The sequence below is a fragment of the Crotalus tigris genome, unplaced genomic scaffold (genome assembly GCF_016545835.1).
Source record: "Crotalus tigris isolate CLP2741 ecotype Arizona unplaced genomic scaffold, ASM1654583v1 scf7180000018053.2689490, whole genome shotgun sequence".
In the NCBI taxonomy this organism is placed as follows: domain Eukaryota; kingdom Metazoa; phylum Chordata; class Lepidosauria; order Squamata; family Viperidae; genus Crotalus; species Crotalus tigris.
Window position 1 is genome coordinate 2,623,757 of NW_024096796.1, and position 21,838 is coordinate 2,645,594.

A 21,838-nucleotide genomic window follows, 5' to 3' on the forward strand; every position below is an offset into this window, starting at 1 on the left:
GAATAACAGAGATGGAACGGACCTTGGTCCTTGATCAAGCAGGAGACCCTATTTCAGACAAGTGGCTGCTCAGTCTGTTCTTAAAAACCTCCAGTGATGCAGCACTTATAACTTTTGAAGGCAAATTGTTCCACTACTTAATTGTTCTCTCCCTGATTAGTTTCCATCCATTGATTATCTCTTCTCTCCCTTGATCTGCATGTGAATTAGGGAGAGGGTTGTCTAAGATACTAAATTAATTTCTTGGAATGGACTTAATCTGGAGTTATCCTTCAAGGCCATGAACTATGTCTTTACTAATGTATTGTTATCAAAATGTCCTTACATGATAGCTAGTTGTATGCTCTCAGAAACCGTACTCAGAAAATGTAATAAAAACAGTTTTTATTACAAATAAAAACTGCTCACATATGAAAATAAAAACAGGCAGACAAACCACAGGAAAGATATAATTTAATTTTTTAAAAACATAGTTCTTGTGGCCAAGCTTCTGAAACAGCCTTATGCCTTTTCACATATTGTAGTGAAATTGCAGTTAAGTGGAAGCACTCCATCCAATTTACAAAGGCCCCATCATAACCTACTTTATTCAGCAATAACCCTTCACTTCCTGGGCAGCTGGGAAAAGCTTCTTTTAGCCTGCTTGCAGCTAACTCAATGTGATTCAATCCACTATAAAAGTGAAAACATCTGCTATCATTTAAATATGTACCATGCCTATTGATATTGTACCAAATCTGAACATGTGTAGTGGCAGTGTAGAAAGACCATTGTTATTACAAAGAGTGACATATTTTGATTTCTCCTTCATATTAAGAAAACTCTGGACATTTAGAGCTCATTCTGAGCTAGCCTTCGTTTTTTTACTCCTCTTGCTGAATAAAGGAATCTTCACATAGCTTTAAAGCTATGAAAGTCCTAAACTTTTGATTCTCATCCCAGAGTCATGTGTCAGCCAATCAAGGTCAGGTCTTCCATTCTCCTGACCGTAATGGGGTCATGAAGTCATGGTGCCAGGTTTTGATAAAAATCTTGGAGTTCTGTTGTTTGTTGGCAGCTTTTGAACGGAACTTAGCATTAGGTACTGTGGAAATTGGCTGACTCTGCTGTCGTTATTAAGGAAATCCTGGCAGCTTCTAAGAGATTCAGCAGCCTATCTGCATTTGAAAGACAAAGGCCACTCTTTTGAAGATAGCAAAGTCTACATTCTGGACAGAGAGGACTACTGGTTTGAAATGGGTAAAAGAGGCCATATACAGTATGTTAAACTGAACAGTCCTCTCTCAACAGGGGAGTAGAAAGGATACCACTATCCCCTGTTTACAACACAGTCCTTTTATCAGTTCCAAGAAGGTTCCATACCCATTTGCAGTCCGATTCAGGTTACGCTGAGGGCACAGATAAACCCCCAACAATTCTCAGAAGGAGTGCTAATGACCAGATGATTGCAATGAATACAAATCCTTCTATTCCCCACCATTCAGTCAGAACTGAAGATACTTCTTGAATGAGAAGTGAACGGGTCTTCAAGAGAAAAAAACACCAAGTCCAGTTGCTTGTGAAAAAGCACCTTTGGGACTGTTTGAAAGAGATTTGAGTATTATCTTACATGTTATGTTATGTTTGTTATGTTACGTTATGTTATGTTATGTTATGTTATGTTTGTTATGTTATGTTATGTAAGGTTAGGTTAGGTTAGGTTTAGGTTAGATTAGGTTAGGTTAGGTTAGGTTAGGATGTTATTTATTTATTTATGAGACTTATATACCGCTTTAAGTGCAAGCACTCTCTAAGCGGTGTACACCAGTAAGCAATGTATATTACATTGCCTCCAACAATCTGGATCCTCATTTTACCTACCTCGGAAGGATGGAAGGCTGAGTCAACCTTGAGCCGGTGAGATTTGAACCGCTGACCTGCTGAACACAGTCAGCTAAAGTGGCCTGCAGTACTGCACTCTAACTGCTGCGCCACCTTATGTTACGTGTTATGCTTTTAAATCTGTTTGCTTGAGCTAATCATTATGCTTAAAATCCATTTGTTCACTAATGTGCTTATTGTCTCTGGATCCAAAAAGAACCGATTTCCTGGGCACCTGATCACTGCCTTGACAATTGACAAAACAACATTTGTCATAAAACCCATGTTCCTTAGGAAAGAGGGTCCCAAGTATGATCCAGTTCCATTAACACAAAGATGAGATTATTTGAACACTGGGTCTAAATATGCCATCTCTAGTAAATTTTCTGGATTCTTGATATAAGCAAAGGGAAATTATATTTCAGATAAAATGCAACAATGATACACATGTGTCCACTGAGTTGGAAAAAGTATATGCTAAATTCTAAAAAGTTAGCAAGGAAGTTAATTTATTCCCCAGTGCATTTTAGGTAAAGCTCTTCTTGCGGAATAACTCCATTTCATTTATTTTTTTAAAAAAAGCAAAACTATCTCACTTTTGTACTATAAATAAACAGAATGGCTCATGGCAATGCATAAAAACAAGAAAAATCCACGTTTGTTTTCTGACTGGCTTTTGGGTGCTTCTGATAGCATTGCTACTTGAACCACTGTTGAGGCTGTAATTTCATATCAATTTTCCTGGAAAAATCCCAAGAATTTAATGACATTTTTTTTCCTCAGGCAGACACTGTACAAGTTTCTACAGTAAAACCACAGACCCTCAGTTTTTAAATACATCCTCATCGTACTGTTTTACTATTTTAAAGCCATCTCCCATTATTTTAACTTGGATATTGCTATCCAGAAAACTATTATGTCTTCAGAAGTTAAAAAAAGAAAAATAAATAATATACATATTAAAATGGAGGGTGGGTTGCCAACTCTGAAGCACTTTCTGCTATTTGATTTTAAGATATGCCCAGGGAAACCACTATAGGACAAAATGGCATAATGAGGTAGAGAATGAGCTGGGTAAGAGACAAGCCAGGTTTAGTTAACCTAAGAAAACCTAAGCAAAACCTTTTGCCTACAAAACCTAAGCAAAAAGAAGGACACACTCAACACCTAAGCATATCAGCAATTCAATATTTTAAATTCATCAGTATTTAAACCAACCAAATAAATATTCTATATCAGTGATGGCGAACCTTTTAGACACTGAGTGCCCCAAAACCAGCCCACCCCCTGCCCAGCCGCAGGGCCACCTAGCGCCTCCACGGACCACCATAGCTGATCACCCAGGCGGCCCTGCAGCACCATGTTGGCCACGCCCTACACCCACACCCCTCAGCATCATCTGTGTGCAACAGTGCGCAAGGATGGAGTCTTGTCCCTGCTGCCTGGCTGCCATGTCCTTGGCTGCACTGCTCCGCATGGACCACACCCAAGGGTGACTCTCCTCTGGGGGGGCTGCTTGTGAGGAGGGGGCCAGAGGGAGAAGCGGGGCTGGGGCAATGGCACGCATACCCACAGACACGTCTCTGAGTGCCGCCTCTGGCACTCGTGCCATAGGTTTGCCACCACTGCCCTATATATTCCCTCCTGGAATGGTAGATATTTGTTTCAGCAAAGATTTATAAGTTTGCTGTTGTTTCAGCTGGTCCTTTACCTAAGATTAGACATCCAGCAGTAATATAAACCACTTGTTGTGATCTACAAACTATATTTAATGACTCAGTGTATTGGGCAAATCCCATGAATTATGATTTAGGGTGATGGGAGAACCAGGTTAATATCCATATCCATGTTGCATTACCAACACATATTGATGGGTTTTAAAATGTGTGTCCATATCAGAGTTCTAAAGAAAGCCGAAGAAAACACAAAGATAAATTGTGTGATAGAATGGCAAATAAATCCCTTCACTTACGCCAGGGGTCTTCAAACTTGGACCTTTTATGACTTGTGGACTTCAACTCCCAGAATTCTTCAGCCAGTGTGCCTGGCTGAGGAATTCTGGGAGTTGAAGTCTACAAGTCATAAAAGAGCCAAGTTTGAAGACCCCTGACTTATGCCATTCAGCATTGATTAGGCTCAGTTTGGACAACGTGCTAAACCAAACACATGTAGATATAAAACCCAACCATGACCGACATTAACTAAGTTCAGCAAGTTATGCAAATCACAGTCAATAATCTTGACTGCACTGAAGAGAGGTACAATGGATTAGTTTTAAAAAGTGAGATCAACGTTTCACATTAGGCTGACTGAGCATTCAGTGCTCTTTGCTGTACATATGATAAGTGCTAACCCTCAAAAAAAAAAGGAGGGAGGCTGAGGGATGAAGAAGCACGTAGGATCTCTTGCAGTAAAATGCCTCATTTTCTTCTGTCCACAGAAATGCATATTTTAATTTCAAGTTTCAACCTCATTCCAAAAGTAAAGGGATGGGCAAAAGCAGATTCTCAACAAAATATATTAGAAATTAGTTGCATTCCTGTCTTCACACACTGAAGTGCTGAATGCCCCAAGGCCCTGCTAATACAGTAGGGGGAAATCATGTTTGAATAATGAATATAATGTATTTTCTCAGCTCAAGAAAGGAGGATTTAAGTAGCAAGATATGATAAATGACTTGACATTCTGCAGGGGGTTTTTACTGTTGTAGCTGTTCAGGGATGCATCGAGGCTCGGTCACGCCATTTTGCATTTCTCCAGGCTACAATGAAATGAGTACATGTGAGAGGATCATAACCTTAAGCCAAAAAGGAAAAAAAGAAAGAAAGCCCACCAGCAACATTGCCTCTCTATGTTTTCCTCTGCCTTTTCCTGGTCTGTAAGATACATAAAATGCTGAAGGCTTGACTCTTGTTTCTCCTGTTACAAACCTATTTAGGGGTTCAGACCTGCAAGATAGGGCTTCCTCTTTGCCACTACCCTCTCTGCCACTACTGGGAAAATCAAGGACCAAATGAAACAAGCTGAATGAATATGTTTGCCAAAAGTGAATCAAATTCTTGAGAAAACTGGCTAAAAGAGTGAGAAATATAAACAAAGCAGTTAAAATTGTTCCAAATGAAACATTGGCACAAACAAACTGATATATGACACAGCCTACGTAACCAGTGAAGAATTGGGGCTTAAAATATAAAGGAATAAAGCTATTAAGAATGGAAAACCTACAGTAAATGGAAAGTACAATTAAAATTGACAAGAAAGATGGCTAATCACTAGAACAGGGGTAGGCAACCTTGGCACTTTTATGACTCGTGGACTTCAGCTCCCAGAATTCCATGAGTCATAAAAGAGCCAAGGTTGCCTACCCCTGCACTAGAAGGAACAGTATTCCTAATTCAGAAGGAAAAGAAAAAGAGAATGAACTTGGAAACTCCAGATTCATAACCTGTTTGCTAACAACTTACAAGTTACTTGCATTTATTTACAACTTGGAGAAATTATAAAAGGCATTCTATTGTGTTTCACATAACTGGATTGAGAAATATCTCGATGTTTGCGGAATCTGTAGAAACATTGGGCAATACGTGAATAATGAGGTTTTTGTAAATGAAGATGATGGCTAATGGGGAAAAGTTAGGAGAAGTCAAAAACAACCGTGAAATTTTCCAAGGTGATTTGTTATCACATTTACTTGCTATATTATCAATGATAATGATTTTCAACAAGACAAACTGCGGATGTGAATTGGCCAAAAAAGGAGTAAAAAAATTTCATTTATTTTATAGGAATGATGTAAAATTATTTGGAAAAACAAGGGCTAAACTAGAGTTCTTATTACAAATGAAAATAAAAAAATTCAGAACGAATATCGGAATGCAATTTGGCATTGATACGTAGGTAACCATAGCCATAAAGACAGACAAAACTGATTGATAGTTGGATAAAAATGCCAAATCTAATCTAAACATTTGGCTGATTGTGTGACAAATCACAATAATAATATATTTAATACTATCAAACAACAATATCTATCTCAGGTCCTTGTGAAAGACTTGAGAATAGATAAAGTGCCAAATCAAATTTAAACATCTGACTGACTGTGAGACCAGCCATAATAAATATATGTTTAATATCCAAGGGTTATCTTGTTACCCTTTTTTGTTTGTGATGGACAGGTTCTGTTTTATAAATGGATCCTAGCAACTAAGCCCATGTTGCTTCCTCTCTCATATACATCTATGATCATATGAACTACTTACTAGAATATTGTGAATACACAATAAATGGTAAGATTCTGATATGACTCAAAGGTACTTTTTCAAGAGGCAACTGGACTTCCTTTCTTTTTCCTTCTCATCCAAGAAGATGGATATCATCTTCTCATCTTTGTTTTTCTTCAAGGGAAAACAAACAAGTCCAGTTGCCTCTTGAAAAAGCACTTTTGGGACAACCATGACCTGGATGACTGAGAATCTCCATAGACATTCTGATATGACTTTCTACAAATTATATGGATTTTGAACATTTGTATAATCTCTAAAGCATTGATAGTGACGATACTGTATTGTGAAACCTAAACATGACTGTATAAAAGCACAGTTCATTTTTGACTTCCGGTTTGATGTCACGATGTGACTGATGTAGGAAGACTTCTGCATTCGATTTTGCCCTGCTAGGGACCCTAAAAAGGGTCAAAAGTTGCCCTGGAGAGGCAACAAAGAAGGAGGGGACCCTCGTTAATCCTGGAGGGGTGGCACCTGTCCATTTGATCTGAGGAAGCCCTCCAAACTGATGGGGGAAAGACTGGCTACATTCATGTAGCCAGTCAGAAGTTGCTAACAACTGAAGCACTGTGGATGAAACTGGATGGGACTCTAGATTGCTCTAAATGCATTGACCTGGAAAGTTAGTTGGCAAAGGAAGAAAGCTAGAGTAAGACTGAAGAAAATAGAGGTTTTGACCCACTAGATGGGACCTTATATAGATGTTAAATAGATGTTTGAACATGGCTAACAAAATATATAATTGTTGTAAATAAAAGTATTACTATAACTAGAAAGATAGGATCTGCAACTAGAATACTATATTTTGGTATGAGAAGGGAAATATGAAAATGCCACCTCGAGGGTCTGAATAAGGGAAACTTTTGGTTTCCCAAATATAATTTACTATGAGAAAACTATAAGAGATAGAGACGGGATATTGTATTATTAAACAGATGTTTGAATATGGTTAAGAAAATAGATAACTGTTAGAAATAAAAGTGTTATTATAACTAGAAGGATAGGATTTCTAACTAAAATATTATATTTTGTTATGAATTGGGAAATAGGAAAATTCTAAAAGGGTTTGAATAAGGGAGAAAATTGTTATGAGAAAATTGTAAACGATAGAGATACTTTGAACATTGATGAGAACTTAATTTTTTTTTAAAGAAGTGAGATATGTTTTGGCTAGAAAAGATATTATAAACTGACATTATCTGTATTATGTATAATACTGGAAAAATGTGATGAAGATGTCTATATTTAATTGTATATGTATTAATAGTAACAAGAATTGTATTTGCTCAGTGTGGAAAAATGCATACCACTGAAAGAAGAGAGGATCAAGGAAGCACTAGATAGTGTAGTATTGGATCTAGATTGAGGAAGTTAATATGTACCACTGAATTACCAATGGACCCAGACAACACATTTTTTATTAAGTATTTATGATTGTAAAATTAGAAAATTAATAAAATGTTTACAAAAAAAAATAAAAGCACAGTTCATTTTGACATGTTACCCTTACTTTGTTTCAGTTTCTGATATAAAGTATTAATTAGAATCTTTTGAATACTGAAAGCTAAAATCAGATGACCTGGATTTGAAATAATATTTCACTGAGTGCTACATGGAAGAAGAGAATGGTGTGATTGGCTTTGAAGATTTCCATTCAACCATGAACTTCATTGGATGGTCTTAAGCAACTATAATAATAAAGGATCTTCAGGGATTGAGTTAATTTGAAGAGGAAGACTTCCTATACTCCTATCTCCAGTATTAAATATTCCTAATTTATTTTATCTCAGGGCACACGATAATGTTATTATATTTAATAGCTATTTGAATGTAAAGCTAAACTAGGACAAAAATTCACTGAAGGCATCTTGTGATACTCTAAAATTTTAACTGACAACTTGAATCAGTTATGAATAATGGATATTTTTATTCCTGAACGACACCCAGTAACTGCTGGATTAGTCCCTGTAGTTTTCTTGGCAAGATTTTTGAAAGTGGTTTGTACTTGCCTCTTTCCTAGGGTTGAGAGAAAGTGACCAACCAACCCAAGATCACCTGGTTGGTTTCATGTCTAAGCAGGACTAGAATTCATAGTTTCCCCATTTCTACACCACTACACCAATCTGGTTCTCTTGTTCTTTTTAAAATATGTTTTGAATGAATATTAATTATAGTTTTATTTTGGACTCTGAGAACATATACAGATTGTCATGCAGAAAATCCATCTATGTGATCACTAGATTTATTTATGAGACTTATTTATTTATGGGACTTATATACCACTTTAAGTGCAAGCACTCTCTAAGCGGTGTACACCAGTAAGCAATGTAGATATATTTTACATTGCCCCCAACAATCTGGGTCCTCATTTTACCTACCTCGGAAGGATGGAAGGCTGAGTCAACCTTGAGCCAGTGAGATTTGAACCGCTGACCTGCTGAACACAGTCAGCTAAAGTGGCCTGCAGTACTGCACTCTAACTGCTGCGCCACCTGTCAGCACCTATTTGATATCACACAATCAGTCAAAATCATCTGAGTGCATATACCTGTGTTTGATCCTGAGATAACTTGTGCTATAGAGGCCCAAGTTTATGTTAAACCCTTCCTCCTTAATTCTAAGAACTTCACTGAAATATTCAAAGGGATCTATGGGCTTATAATCTTGTGAAAGGAAATTGCTGACTGGAGTCTTCATTGACTTGGAATTTCTCCTTTAGAAAAAGTGAACAAGTAAAGTTGTTCATAGCAAGGAAGTTGCTACTTCCTTGAGGAAAATGCTAAGTTCAGTAAACAGGATTGCTAAAGATACCAGCCAAGGAGATTTGGTCAGCTGTAATCCAATTGCAAGTTATTTACTCATGATTTATACCTTCCATATTATTAACTTTATATCAGCCAGAATTAATCTACAAATAGAATTTGCAGAAGTAGATGGCAAATTGTTCATCTCTACTTCTGTCCCTTCATATGAATACTGTTGCAGTGCAGGCATAATGCTGCAGTCTGCCAACTCAAGTTTTGAAAAACTTTGGGCTGCTGATGAAAGCCTTCTAAAATATGATAGTGCTACCTTACAGATATACAACATGTTTGGATATAATACTCCTATGTAACATCCATCTTTATGCCTCTGCCTCTAAAATGTATTTCTGACAAGCAGAATGCATAAGAGTTTCAGCTGATAATGAAGCTTCTAATTTATAGCTATCCGGGATGTTTGTAATAACAACGCATCCTTGAGTCTTTGGGAATATTTTGCCAATGATGTATGTCATCTCTAAACAACATAGAGCATATCAATCATTATATGTGATATTTCTGTTACGTGAATAGTTTGGATTCTTACTTGATGAAAGGTGACTTAACTTATAAACTGCATTATAAAAAAACTCTAGCATGCTATAATGACAACAAACCTTATACAGATAACATTGGCAAAGTTTTCTTTTTAAAAAGGACCGTGTATGTTGGAATCTGGTATTAAAACAGCAGCAGTCCTGCAAATGGGAGCAATTTGTTTTTAAGCATCATACACACACAAAAATGTTTTACAGAAATAACTTCTGTGATAAGGAAGTTCACTTTATGAAGTTCTGCAATACATTAATATACAGGTAGTCCTTGAATTAAGATCATTTGTTTAATGAACGTTGGAAGTTATGTAGGTGCTGAAAAGTTACCTACAATATAACTGGGCCTTGCACTTATGAACATCATGTCATGTGATTGTGTTTGGATGCTTGGCAACCATCAAAATTTACAATAGTTGCAGTGTTCTAGAGTGAGTGATCAAGGTTGAAAGTCAATGGATTAAAGTCATTTGATTCACCTAACAACCATTGTGTGATTCCTATATAGAGAAATTTTTGGAAATTGCTTTCCTGGAACAGAAAGGTGAGAGAACACAATAGCAGTTGAATATTTTAATGGTACTATGTGGTAGCCAGGAATGCAGATTGAATATTTTCGAAGTATTTCTGTCTGGACAATTTTTTCTTATCTAGCCTCAAAGAATGCCTATGCTGTCTCAACCATTATTGCTTCTTAGCTTGCATACAAGCTGGGGGGGGGGAGGAGCAGGGAGCATGGAATGCTAATCTCTGATAACGGGCCACTCTATGAGAACCAAAATCTCTTCCGATTTGTTTGCTGAGAACTGAAGACATTCTCTCACTTGTAATTGAATAATGTGACCTGCACTAACAAGGGGGAGGAGGTTTCTATACTTTTAATATAGCAATTTAGGTGCCAATTAATCAGATTTGGTTTTCCTTTCATCTGTGCTGAAATAATTTGCTCAATAAAGTTTTGCATTAGAGATTGGATTGTCTCGGCTATGCTTACTTCGTTGGGTTTGTCAGCCAGAACCTTGACATATAGTTTGTTTTTCCTCGTGTGGTGTCTCTGTGGAGCTGAAAATGGCCCACAATCCAGTTTGATATAAAATACCAACAATTTGTAGGGTCCTTGTTGCTCTCTGAGCTTTGTTGTTTCTTGCAGACCTTTCACTACGAAGCTAGATAATCAATACTAGGGAACAATAATGGCAAAACAATGTGTCAGTCACAAGTTTCTGACTGTCCTAGCTTCCCTTCTTTGTGTTTTAGAACTGGTAGCTTATGCCATATGTTTTTTTTTTCTCTTTTGTAGAGATGTTTGTGAGACTTTGGATACACCAATATTATGATGTTTGCACTCTAATGTTTTGAATGGCCAATATGTGAGCATTTTCAGCATATAAGACTATGTTTTACACAATTGCTTTTTCTGCACATGAATTGCTGGTAAATGCAAATGTTATAGAATTGCATATTTTACAATGTTATATTTGAATTCAGATTTTATTTGCTAAATAGTAAAAACTTGCTATATTACAGTGAGAAAATGTTCTTTTTGACTGTAATAAAATCTCTCCCACACATATTCAGAAATGATTTATAAGAAGTAAAACTCTCCCCACTGACATGATGTTTAAACATAATATAGATAATATCATTTTTTGTTGTTGTTGCCAGATGTTTCAAATATACCTAAATGATCAAATATTGGTATTTGCTTTCCAATCGTGCTTTTATAGTTCGGATTCTTTTTGTTGTTAACACAATGTGTTCTGGATTCTGCATAGAAAAGAGTAGGCATTCCTGAGAATAAAATAAAATGACATATTGTTGTTTTCTAATGAGTCAGCTCAAAGTCTGGGTCTGGCAATTTGGTTTCTAAACTCCATAGTTGCTAAGTTGAAAATCAGGTGGTCACATCAGGCTTACAAGCACGCTTCCTCTTTGTCATTAAGTGAACAACTGCAGTCACTATGCAAAACATCACATGACTACAAGTTAAAATTTTACTTCTGCCTTTTTTATTGTAAGCTGATGGTGAAGCATGCAAATGGCAACCACATGTCCATGGGACACTGCAATAGTCATAAATGCAAGGATTATCACAATGCTATATTTTTATACCATTCTTAAGTCTGATGGTCACAAAACGAAGCAGTTGTTAAATAAAGAATACCTGCAGTGAATCTAAGTTTTCTCAGCTATGTAACTTGAAAGCTGATCTTTTGCAAATTAAATTTATGAAATTAGATCCAGAAGTGAAGGTTGTACCTTTATTGTTGTTGTTTTGCTTTGAGATTTTTGTTTTGTCTATCTTTTCTTGGGCTACTCATAATCCCTTTCTTGTGTTTTGCCTGTTTATCACTGTTTTTTATGGTAGCTACCCAGAATTGTTGGAAGTCAGGTGTCCTGTAAATTGTATCAATCAATCAATCAATCAATCATCAATCAATCAATCAATTCACCAAGACTGCTTGTAGAACAAGGATTAGATAAGTCCAGATACAAGTATCTCTGCCATTCCATTCTTTCTCTTCCCCCTGCAGGAAATTTCTCTCTTGTCTTTGATCTTTCTATTAGATGTTAAGCATTAGCAGATATAAATGCGGAATTGTTTCCCACACAATGCAGGCAAGGAGAGCAGCTGGAAACAGCAACCGTAGCAGCACCCCTTCTTTAATTTATAAATGAAAATGAGATCAGCTTATGAATGTTGCTTGGAACATTTCAAAGAAAGATTATTGTGCATAAAATTTAATATCTTATCCTAAACCATTTGATGGGGAGAGGGGGTTCCATTGTGAATTGCATAGGAAAACATCACAGGACAGCAGTTAATATAACTAGAAATACTTTTACTAATTTCCTGACGAGATGAGATCCCTTCCTTTATGATTTGATGGCTGCTCTGTTTTTTGAGGATTGATTTAAAACCTGCATAAACACACACACACATACTCCCTTTGCATAGAACAAATCTTTTAATTTCCTGTAAATGAAACATAACCAGTTTGGCATTGACGTAAGAAAGAGAAAGAGTTAGTACTAGGAGTCAGACAGGTGAAGGTTGTAGACATGCTTTGATGAGCAATGTATGATGCAAGCCAGCTTGATCTCTTCTGTTTGTTTTGGACTCAATTTGGAGAATTATTCATAGAACATAAAATAACAGGGGTGGGAGGCACTTTGGAGGTCTTCTAGTCCAATTCCCTGCTCAAGCAGTCAACTCTATAGATGTAGCAGATGACCAAGCTGAGCCCAAGAGATCAAGCATGTCATCAGTTTAGAGCAGGGGTCCCCAACCTATGGTCCGTGGCCCACTGCCGGGCCATGGCCTACTGGCCACTGGGCCGTAGGACAAGCTGGCAAGTGTGTGCACATGTGTGCACACACTCACCCCCACTCACACTAGAGCTCACGGACCTGTTCTCACATGCATGTGGCTCTAGCAGAGGTAGCGGTTAGTTCCTGTGAGCATGCGCAAATGGGGCTGCTAGCATGGTGTGGGTGTGCATGGCCCTGTTTGTGCATGCAAATTTTAAAGTTGCTCCCTTTCCCTCCAGGCCACCAGCATGAAAAGATTGGTGACCTCTGGTTTAGAGTCCCTTGAAGCCCACAAGAGATCTAAGTGCAGACCTCTTGAATTCCATTGACTCTTACCTACCTCCAATTTGCCTTGACAATTACCAGTTCAGATTCTTGTTTAAAGAATTAAATAAGCTTGTGTTGATTTTGGACCTAACCCTAGCTTCCAATTTCTTGCACCTGGCAATACCATTCTGGATAAATGGTTGTCCAACCTCTTCTTGAAGAACTCCAGTGAAGGAGCATTCACAATAAAAAGCTGACAATAGAAAGCTGATGATAAAAAGTTGACAATGTGGAAATTATTACCTACAGTGTTAGCACCTACAGAACTAAATACAGGGAGTCATTGACATACGAACACAAATTTCTGTTGTTAAGTGACACATTTGAGAGGGAATATGTTATAACCTGGGGCTGGGCACAGAAGCGTCACAGCCGAAGTGAAGGCCCTTTTATTGCTCCAACTTCTCCCCAAAATTTTCACCATTTACAGCCCAAGAGCAAGCTCTAAACACACAGACACACACAGAGAGAGAGACACACAGATATACACACACACACATGACTCCAAGAGTTCCAGGCTGCTAAAAGTCAGGAGAGCAGCACAGTTTAATGCAAGTCCCAAAGCCAAAGCTCTACTGCCTGTCCCTTCAAGCTCCTCTCCCCTCCCTTGGTCATCCTGCTCCCTTTCTGCCTCTCTGGCGACCTTTCCAAGGCCGGAGAGACCCGGACTGCCTCTTCCTCCTCCACTGGTCGTTCTTCCAGGGCCAGAGAGATATCCATCTCCTTCCATTGGCACCAACTCCACCTCCAACTTCTCCTCAGATTCGGGCTCTGATGGGGCCATGACAGAATGGTTCATGTTTGGGAACTACTTATTTTATGGATTTCTATTTCATCAGGTAAAATGCACACTTTTGTCTATTGTTATTGTTAAGGAAGATTATTTTATTGCATTTCTGATTTTATTTAATTTTAAAAACTTATTTGGACAATGAGGGTGTGCACAGATCCAGATTCCAAAGGGAAAAAGTGATTCTGAGAGTACATGGGTGCTTAGATAACTGGTCAACCACTCAGTAAAGAGGTTAAACTACAGCTAAGAGCAGGGGTCCCCAATCCTAGGGGTGCAGCCCACTACTGGGCTACGGCATATTTGAAATCAGGCCATGAGAAGCTCCATTAGCATGAGCGGCAATTAAACACATGAATGTGAAGCTCCACTTGCACGAACGGTGGACTCTTGCACTCCTGTGTGAAACTCCACTTGTGTGAGCAGAGGGCATGCATATACAAAGCTCCATTTGCGCAAATGGAGCTTCACATGTGAGCACTCTCCGCTCACGTGAGTGGAGATTCACACGCAAGTGCAAGTGCCCTCTTCTCAAGAGCCCTTGGCTAGTGCAAGTGACCTTCATATGCAAGCACAAGCACCCTCCGCTCACATGTGAAGTTCCATTTGCATGAGTGAAGGGCACACATGCCTGCCCCTTGCACCAATGGAGCTGGGCATGCATGCATGTGCCTGCCACTCACATGCGTCCCTGCGCCAGGCTGAGCCACCAAGGTGGAAAGTTTGGGGACCACTGGCTAAGAGGATTGTTTTACTCCAGTGGAAAGAGTCTAGTATACTTAATTTAAAACTCTGAACAAAGACATTCATTCACTTTTTGTATATGAACTGGACTTTTACTGATGTAACAGAAAATCCAGTCACTATTACACCACATGCTCAAGTTTCAATTGTTAAAAATTGTGGTTCTATTGTACATATAGAATGACTTGTCTCCAGAAGTTGTGGATACTCCAACACTGGAAGTTTTTAAGAAGAGATTGGATAACCACTTGTCTGAAATGGTATAGAGTTTTCTGCCTGAGCAGGACTAGAAGACCTTTAAGATCCCTTCCAATTCTGTTATCTTTATCTAAAGGTTTATTTTTCCTTTTGTTCCTCTTTGTCTTTTAGATTTTTTCTTTGTTTCCCTGTACTTTTCTTTTAAAAATTATGTGTTCAGGTCTTTCCCCCCCTTTGTTTAGAGATTAAAATCAAGGGACAAGCTCTCCTTTCTTTTACATTACAAAGGATAAAAAAAAAAATCAGACATAATTTTCAGTGGAAGCTGTCAAAACTGCTACTGCCTGACAAAGCTGTGTAAGCAAAATCAGTAGAGAGTCCACTTCAATGCAAATATTCTCTTTGATGTATACACTGTTTTGTTTTGTCTGCAATGATAAAGATTTTCTATATCTAGAATCACTGAAGTTGTACTAACATGTTGCCACAGTGCCTTCGATGCCTCCATAGCAACAGTTCTAGACAGATCGTGTGAACATATTTTATACATATATAAGGTGTGTGGTATTTTCATGTGAGTCTGCAGGCTCAATAGGTCTGCAAAATTCATAGGTTTGCCAAAGGGTATTTTATTTTTGCAAAAATAAACCATATAGATTCTTCAACTATTTCACTCAACCAAAAACTGATAAGGTACAGTATATGTTCAAGCAAGCTGGAAAGGACCTTGGAGGTCTTCTAATCCAACCCCCACCTCTCTGTAGGCACGCATGCTGTTGTCCCAGCCCCACCTCCCCCTCCTCACCAGCAGCCCCCTGTGAGAAGAGTTGCCCCCAGGTGCGGCCCACGCGGAGCAATGCAGCCAAGGACATGGCAGCCAGGCAGTGGGGACAAAACTCCGCACTCGCATGCAGTTGATTCTGTGGTGTGCGGGTGGAGGCCGTGGCCACCATGGCGCTGCTGGGCCTCCTGGGCGATCTGCAGCGGGGAATGGAGGCAGTGAGTGGCCCTGCGGGTGGGTGGGGCAGGGGCAGAGTGGGGATGGGTGGGGCAGAGCAGAGGTGGGGCGGTTTTGGGGCACTTGGTCTCTAAAAAAATTGGCACAAAACACACCTGGCTGGTTTAAAATTGATATTTCTCTGTATCTCATGGTTGTTACTTACCTTTGTAATCAAAGCTTCCTGAAGACCGAGAAGAAATATTGATGAAGCACAATGAGCTAGTATTAATCTAAAAAGCTACCTGGGGAAAGGAACCAAATTCTACTCCATCACCAAGAAGAAAGATATTGAATACGCAACGTGGCCAATATCGAAGTAAAAGCCAATTTAAGTACTGAACACTCAATGTAACCTTATATCAATGAATGGCTGACACATGGCAGTTCATGTTCTCTAGAAATCTCTGGTATGATGCAAAAAACCAGCAAGAGGCCTTAGTTTTATGAATAAAGCTGAGCAGCATTCAAAAACTAAACCATTATACATGTAAATGAGTACACAGTGGACTTTGCTTGCATTTTGAAAAATAATTTGTCATTGCTTTGAGCTGCTTTAGCGTTGTGGGAAAGAAAATGCAGATTTCTCCGCCTTCCCCCCCCACTTTTTTAAAACTAGCTCTTATAAACCACTAAAAGGACCCTAGTGATACTGTCTTTGATGGAGATTTTCCTAGGGCATGGCAATAAATATCTCTGTAAAAATTCAATCAGCACTCAGCAACTGAGAGTCAAGGACAAGGCTCATATACATAACTAGCTTTTACTGTAGACACGAGAAGTCTCAACAAGGACATCTGCTGCAGATTCTAGCAATAGTCTTCTATTTAGTCTGTATATAATAACTCAAGGTTTAAATTTTACATGCTTCTCTCCCATCTCCTTACATGGCATTGGACTTTGAGCCATCTGCACATCTGCACTGTGTTTTCATAACAAACTTCTCTGATTTCAGCTGCTCTGCTTCTGGTCTTCTCCCAAGATAGGCCAGATCAAGAAAACAGCAGGAACTACTGAATGTCTACTCTATCGGTATAGGCTACACGATACTAATAGAATCTTAAAATCTGACAGCAGGTTGTCTCCTCTTATACAAAAGAGAGTCAAAGCAAGGCAACTTTAAATTTCTGATCTTCCCAGACTTAATTCATGTTTTGTTTACAACTTTTGCAAGTCAACTCTCCAAGTCAACTCTCCAGTTCTCTATGCTTTTAACCCTCATGTCCACTACAGGAATGTTCTTTCCAGTTCTCTATGCTTTTAACCCTCATGTCCACCCAGAGGAATGATCTGGGTGAAACTCTCAAAGGAATGATCTGGTCCTATCTAGAGAAGCAATTTCCTATGCTCAGCATAAGGCAAGAAGGAAATTTACTATCCACTATGAAAAGAAGTAAGCCCTTTAATACTTTTTCAGAGCAGTGAGAATTGATTAGGAAAAATGAAAGTGTCTTCTTTCTTAAGAGGGAAATTATCTTTTTTTAAAGCAATCTTCCTGCTTGCTTTCTGATCTTTCTGATCAAGTCCTCATGAAACAATAATTATTTTCATTTGTAAAGAAAAGTAATGTTTATTCTGTTATTTTGTTCTGCAAAGAGAGATCAGATCTTAAGGGGAAGTTTTGAAGTAGTCGCTAGATCAGCGGTTCTCAACCTATGGGTCGCGATCCCATTTGGGGTCGAACGACCATTTTACGGGGGTCGCCAAACAACGCGATCCGCCATTTTTCCCCCTCAGGGGGCGGCGCCGCGCGGCGCGTCCGTGTGACCGGGGGTCGCCGTATAAAAAGGTTGAGAACCACTGCGCTAGATGGTTATCTATCAGAGGTACCTTAGAAGCTTCATCAGTGAACAAGGGGCTGGACCAAATTACTTCTCAGGTTACTTTCAGCTTTTATTATTCCTTTATTATCCCCTCCCCACTTTTTTTACATTTGGTTTAACCCTTTGCTTTCTTTTACAGAAAAAAGAGCCTTGCTGTTATTTCAGACTGCAGCCTAGCTATTTTAAATAGCTGAGTTTCTTCCAGAAAACAGAGTAAAATAGATAAAGCACTATGTTATGGGATTGATCCCAGAGGCATACTTGGAAAAAAGGATGACTTTCATATGGGCTATCAGCCCAGCACTACTTCAAAGTATTGTGATAGATAATTATTTTTCATTGGTTACATCACAGAAGTTGAATTTTATAGTATGTATAGATATATCTCTATAAAGATTGAATTTTATAGTATGTATAGATATATCTCTATAAAGATTGAATTTTATAGTATGTATAGATATATCTCGGTATAGAGTTGTATAATGTCAGCTAAAGAGATTTCAGGAATTTTTGCATGGGCAAAGAAAATAGATAGGTTGGGAAGCCTGATAATGTGCTTCAACTGGCTGTCAGTTTTATTCAGCTCAGTTTTGATGCAGCCATTCCAACAGGTTACAAACATACATTTCACACATATTCCATTTTTAAGAGAGGAAAAAAACTAAATTTTAATAGAATCTGTCGTTTTATATTTGGAAGTCTAGGAGGGAATTCTCCATTGCAAGTGGCATTCAATCTTACTGACATTTAGGATTCCATTAAATTTTTGTCTTTTGCCTTTACAATATTCAAGGCATACAGTACAACTTCAGTATAATCAACCCCCAAAAGATTTCCTTCTCAACCTTTTCTTGCATCAATCAACCTCCTGAATTTCAGGCAGAAGCACTGCCAGGAATGTTCTTGTGTCTAAGCAAGGTCACAAATTCACATGGACATTCCAGGAAGTGCTGCCAAACCAAGAGTTATTGCTTCATACATTCAGTTCTTGCTTTAAATTTTAAGGACACTACTGACTTTATAACTAATAATAAACCCAAATAATTCTCACTGCAACAGATTAAAGTCTTTTGCCATCTGAAAAGTTTGTAAAGCAAACACCAAAAATACCCCTTCCGTCAAACATTTTGCTGAAATTCTGCTTGGGCCACAAACATGGCAGAAACATGTCAATGAAGATTGACTGACAAGTGATAAGTCATCCAGGTAAACTTATCTGGTGGAGTCAGGGCAACCGGACTTATTTTCTTGCTGGTTTTGGATATTTTGCTGCCCGTCCAAGCAGCTTCTTCAATCCGAGCATGTTGCTTAGGAAAATCTGAGTAAGTCTCAGATTGGTGCAGGAATACCTTTTAGAAGTTGGCCCATTCCAACAACTCTCTGCCCACTCAGATTCCATTAGCACTGAGGATGTTACCTAGTTTGGTAATGAAATGTCTGCAAGAAAACAATCAATCTCAGAGAGCACCAAGGACTCCTCGTTTCAACTCTGAGTTACAAATATTGAAAGTTGAATATATCTGCAACACAGAGAAGCAATTTTCAGGGAAAAAATGTTTTAATTTGTTCATTAATTATATTACCTACCCTTAAAATTTCTTACATAGATTTGAGTTTTCTACTGACCTAAAATTATGCAAGCATAAAAAAAATTAATTGCCAGATTCCCTTGAAAAATTGATTCAAAATGGATGAAAGCATAATAAAGAGAGAAAATGGCTCGAAGCAGAAGTAGCTGCCTGCAGAACGTATGTGGCGTTGTTTACCATGCCACTGTATTAGTATGATGTGCAGTGAGCTTCTCCATACTATGATGTGACCTTGTGTCCATCCTGGCTTATGAAACATCAAGGTGAAGGGAATCTACCTTGACCAAATCCCAAAGATACTTTTTCACAAGGCAACTGGACTTTCTTTTTTCTCTTTGAAGACATTTCACATCTCATCCAAGAAGTTTTTTCAGCTCTGAGCTGAAGAAGCTTCTTGGATGAGAAGTGAAACATCTTCAAACAATAGAATAGAATAATAGAGTTGGAAGGTACCTTGTAGGTCATCTAGTCCACAGGTCGGCAACCTGCGGCTCTGGAGCCGCATGCGGCTCTTTGAGCCTTCCCTTGTGGCTCCCAGCCTCCTCTGCCTTTGCAGAGAGAGACAGAGACAGAGAGAGGCAATTGTGCTTCCCTGCTTCTCTCTCTCTCTCTCTCTCTCTCTCTCTCTGTGTTTGTGGTTTTTTTTTTTGTGTGTGTGTGTATGTGTAAAAGAGAGTGCACTCACAGTGTTCTCCAAGGAGCTGAAAAGCTTACTGGGCAGAGCTCCTCCCTTTCCTGTGTCTCTGCAGGAAGCAGGAAGCAGGAAGGGTAGGAGAGAGCTAGCTAGCTCAGCTAGGCTGACTCAGGAATTTTGGGAGTTGAAGTCCATGAGTCATAAAAGAGACGAGGTTGCTTACCCCTGAGCTTGTTGGACAACAGCTTGAAGCTTGCCAGGTGAGCAGCAGATAGGAGGGAGGGAGAAAGAGAGAGAGAGAAAGAGAGAGAGGGAGGGAGGGAGAGAGAGAGAGAGAGAGAGAGAGAGAGAGGAAAGAGAGAGAGAGAGAGAAAGAGTGGGGGAAGAGGAGTGGCAGACCAAGGGCAGATAGAGAGAGAGAGAGAGAGAGAGAGAGAGAGAGAGAGAGAGAGAGAGAGAGAGAGAGAGAGAGAGAGAGAGAGAGAGAGAGAGACCTTTTGATATCTAAAATGAAGATAACACTGCATATATCCTTTTTTTACCTTTGTGTGTATGTAATTTTATTCTCTTAAAGCATTATCTTGGTGATCATTGTTTTAATAGTATGGATATTCCCAAGAGTCATATTTTTACTTTTATTTTTAATGTGTGTGTGTGTGTGTGTGTGTGTATGTATGTATGTATGTGTATATATATAGACAAATGTCCACACACACACACACACACACACACACCTATAATAAAGGTAAAAAAGGATATAGGCAGTGTTATCTTCATTTTAGATATCAAAAGGGTTTTGTGGCTCCTGGTGTTTTGTTTTTGGTGGGAAACGGGTCCAAGTGGCTCTTTGAGTGTTTTGGGTTGCCTACCCCTGATCTAGTCGAACCCCCTGCCCAAGCAATAGTCCCTACAACATTTCTGACAGGAGGCAGTCCAGTCTCTTCTTGAAAACCTCCAGTGATTAAGTACCACCAACATCTGAAGGCAGTCTGTTCCATTGGTTGATGGTTGATTGAGAAAAAAGAAAGTCCAGTTGCCTCGTGAAAATGCACCTTTGGGACAACCATGACCTGGGTGACTGAGAATCTCCATAGACATTTACCTTAATCAAACTTTAGAAAATTAATCAGTTTTTTTTTCCTATGAATTGGCCTTCAACTGTGATTTTTCATCTGACTGAGCTTCAGGATGTAGTTGTAACATACCATGTATTTGCTGATATTACTAGGCCCCCAAATGTATAAATGCACAAATCTATACCCCCAAAGACATACATAATCTGGTTAACAGCCAACTGAAGCAGAAAGGCTAGTTAAGGAAAGGGGACAATGGCAATTGCTGTGATTACTATTGTAACATTACTAATTGCTTAGAACTGAAGAAGGGAAAAGTTGTTTTTCTCCACATTGACTGTTTTTGTGACCAGCACTGTATGTGTTGGAGAGAAAGATGGCTGAATGGCAGAAGAAGTACAAATGAAGAGGAAGATAATGTGATGGATAGAGAAGCACTAGGGGCGGGGGGAGGGAGAGGGTGAGCCATGCTGCAGAAGAGAGATTGGAAATTTGATTCCAGTTTCTCCTTCCATAGCCAACTAAATGGTCCCTTTTAACTCTGTGATTCAGTGAAACTCTTTGGCTAGTTGAAGGTGAAGAATAGTAGTAAAAGATAAGAGAAGATGCATGTGTAAAAGCACCGTGAACCAAAAATAATACCAAACGACAGAAGAAGAGGAAGCAAGACACAGTACAGAGCAAGTCAGCAAGAAACTTACAGAACTGTTTCACTGAAGTCAGGAGTTTTTCCAAGACAAATGTCAGGGCAATCAGAAGGCTACACTTGGAAATATTTCATATACTGGAGCCAAAGATAAAGCACATAAATGAGTATAGGATGTTGCTCAGAAAGTTCCTCGATTGGAGTATTGTT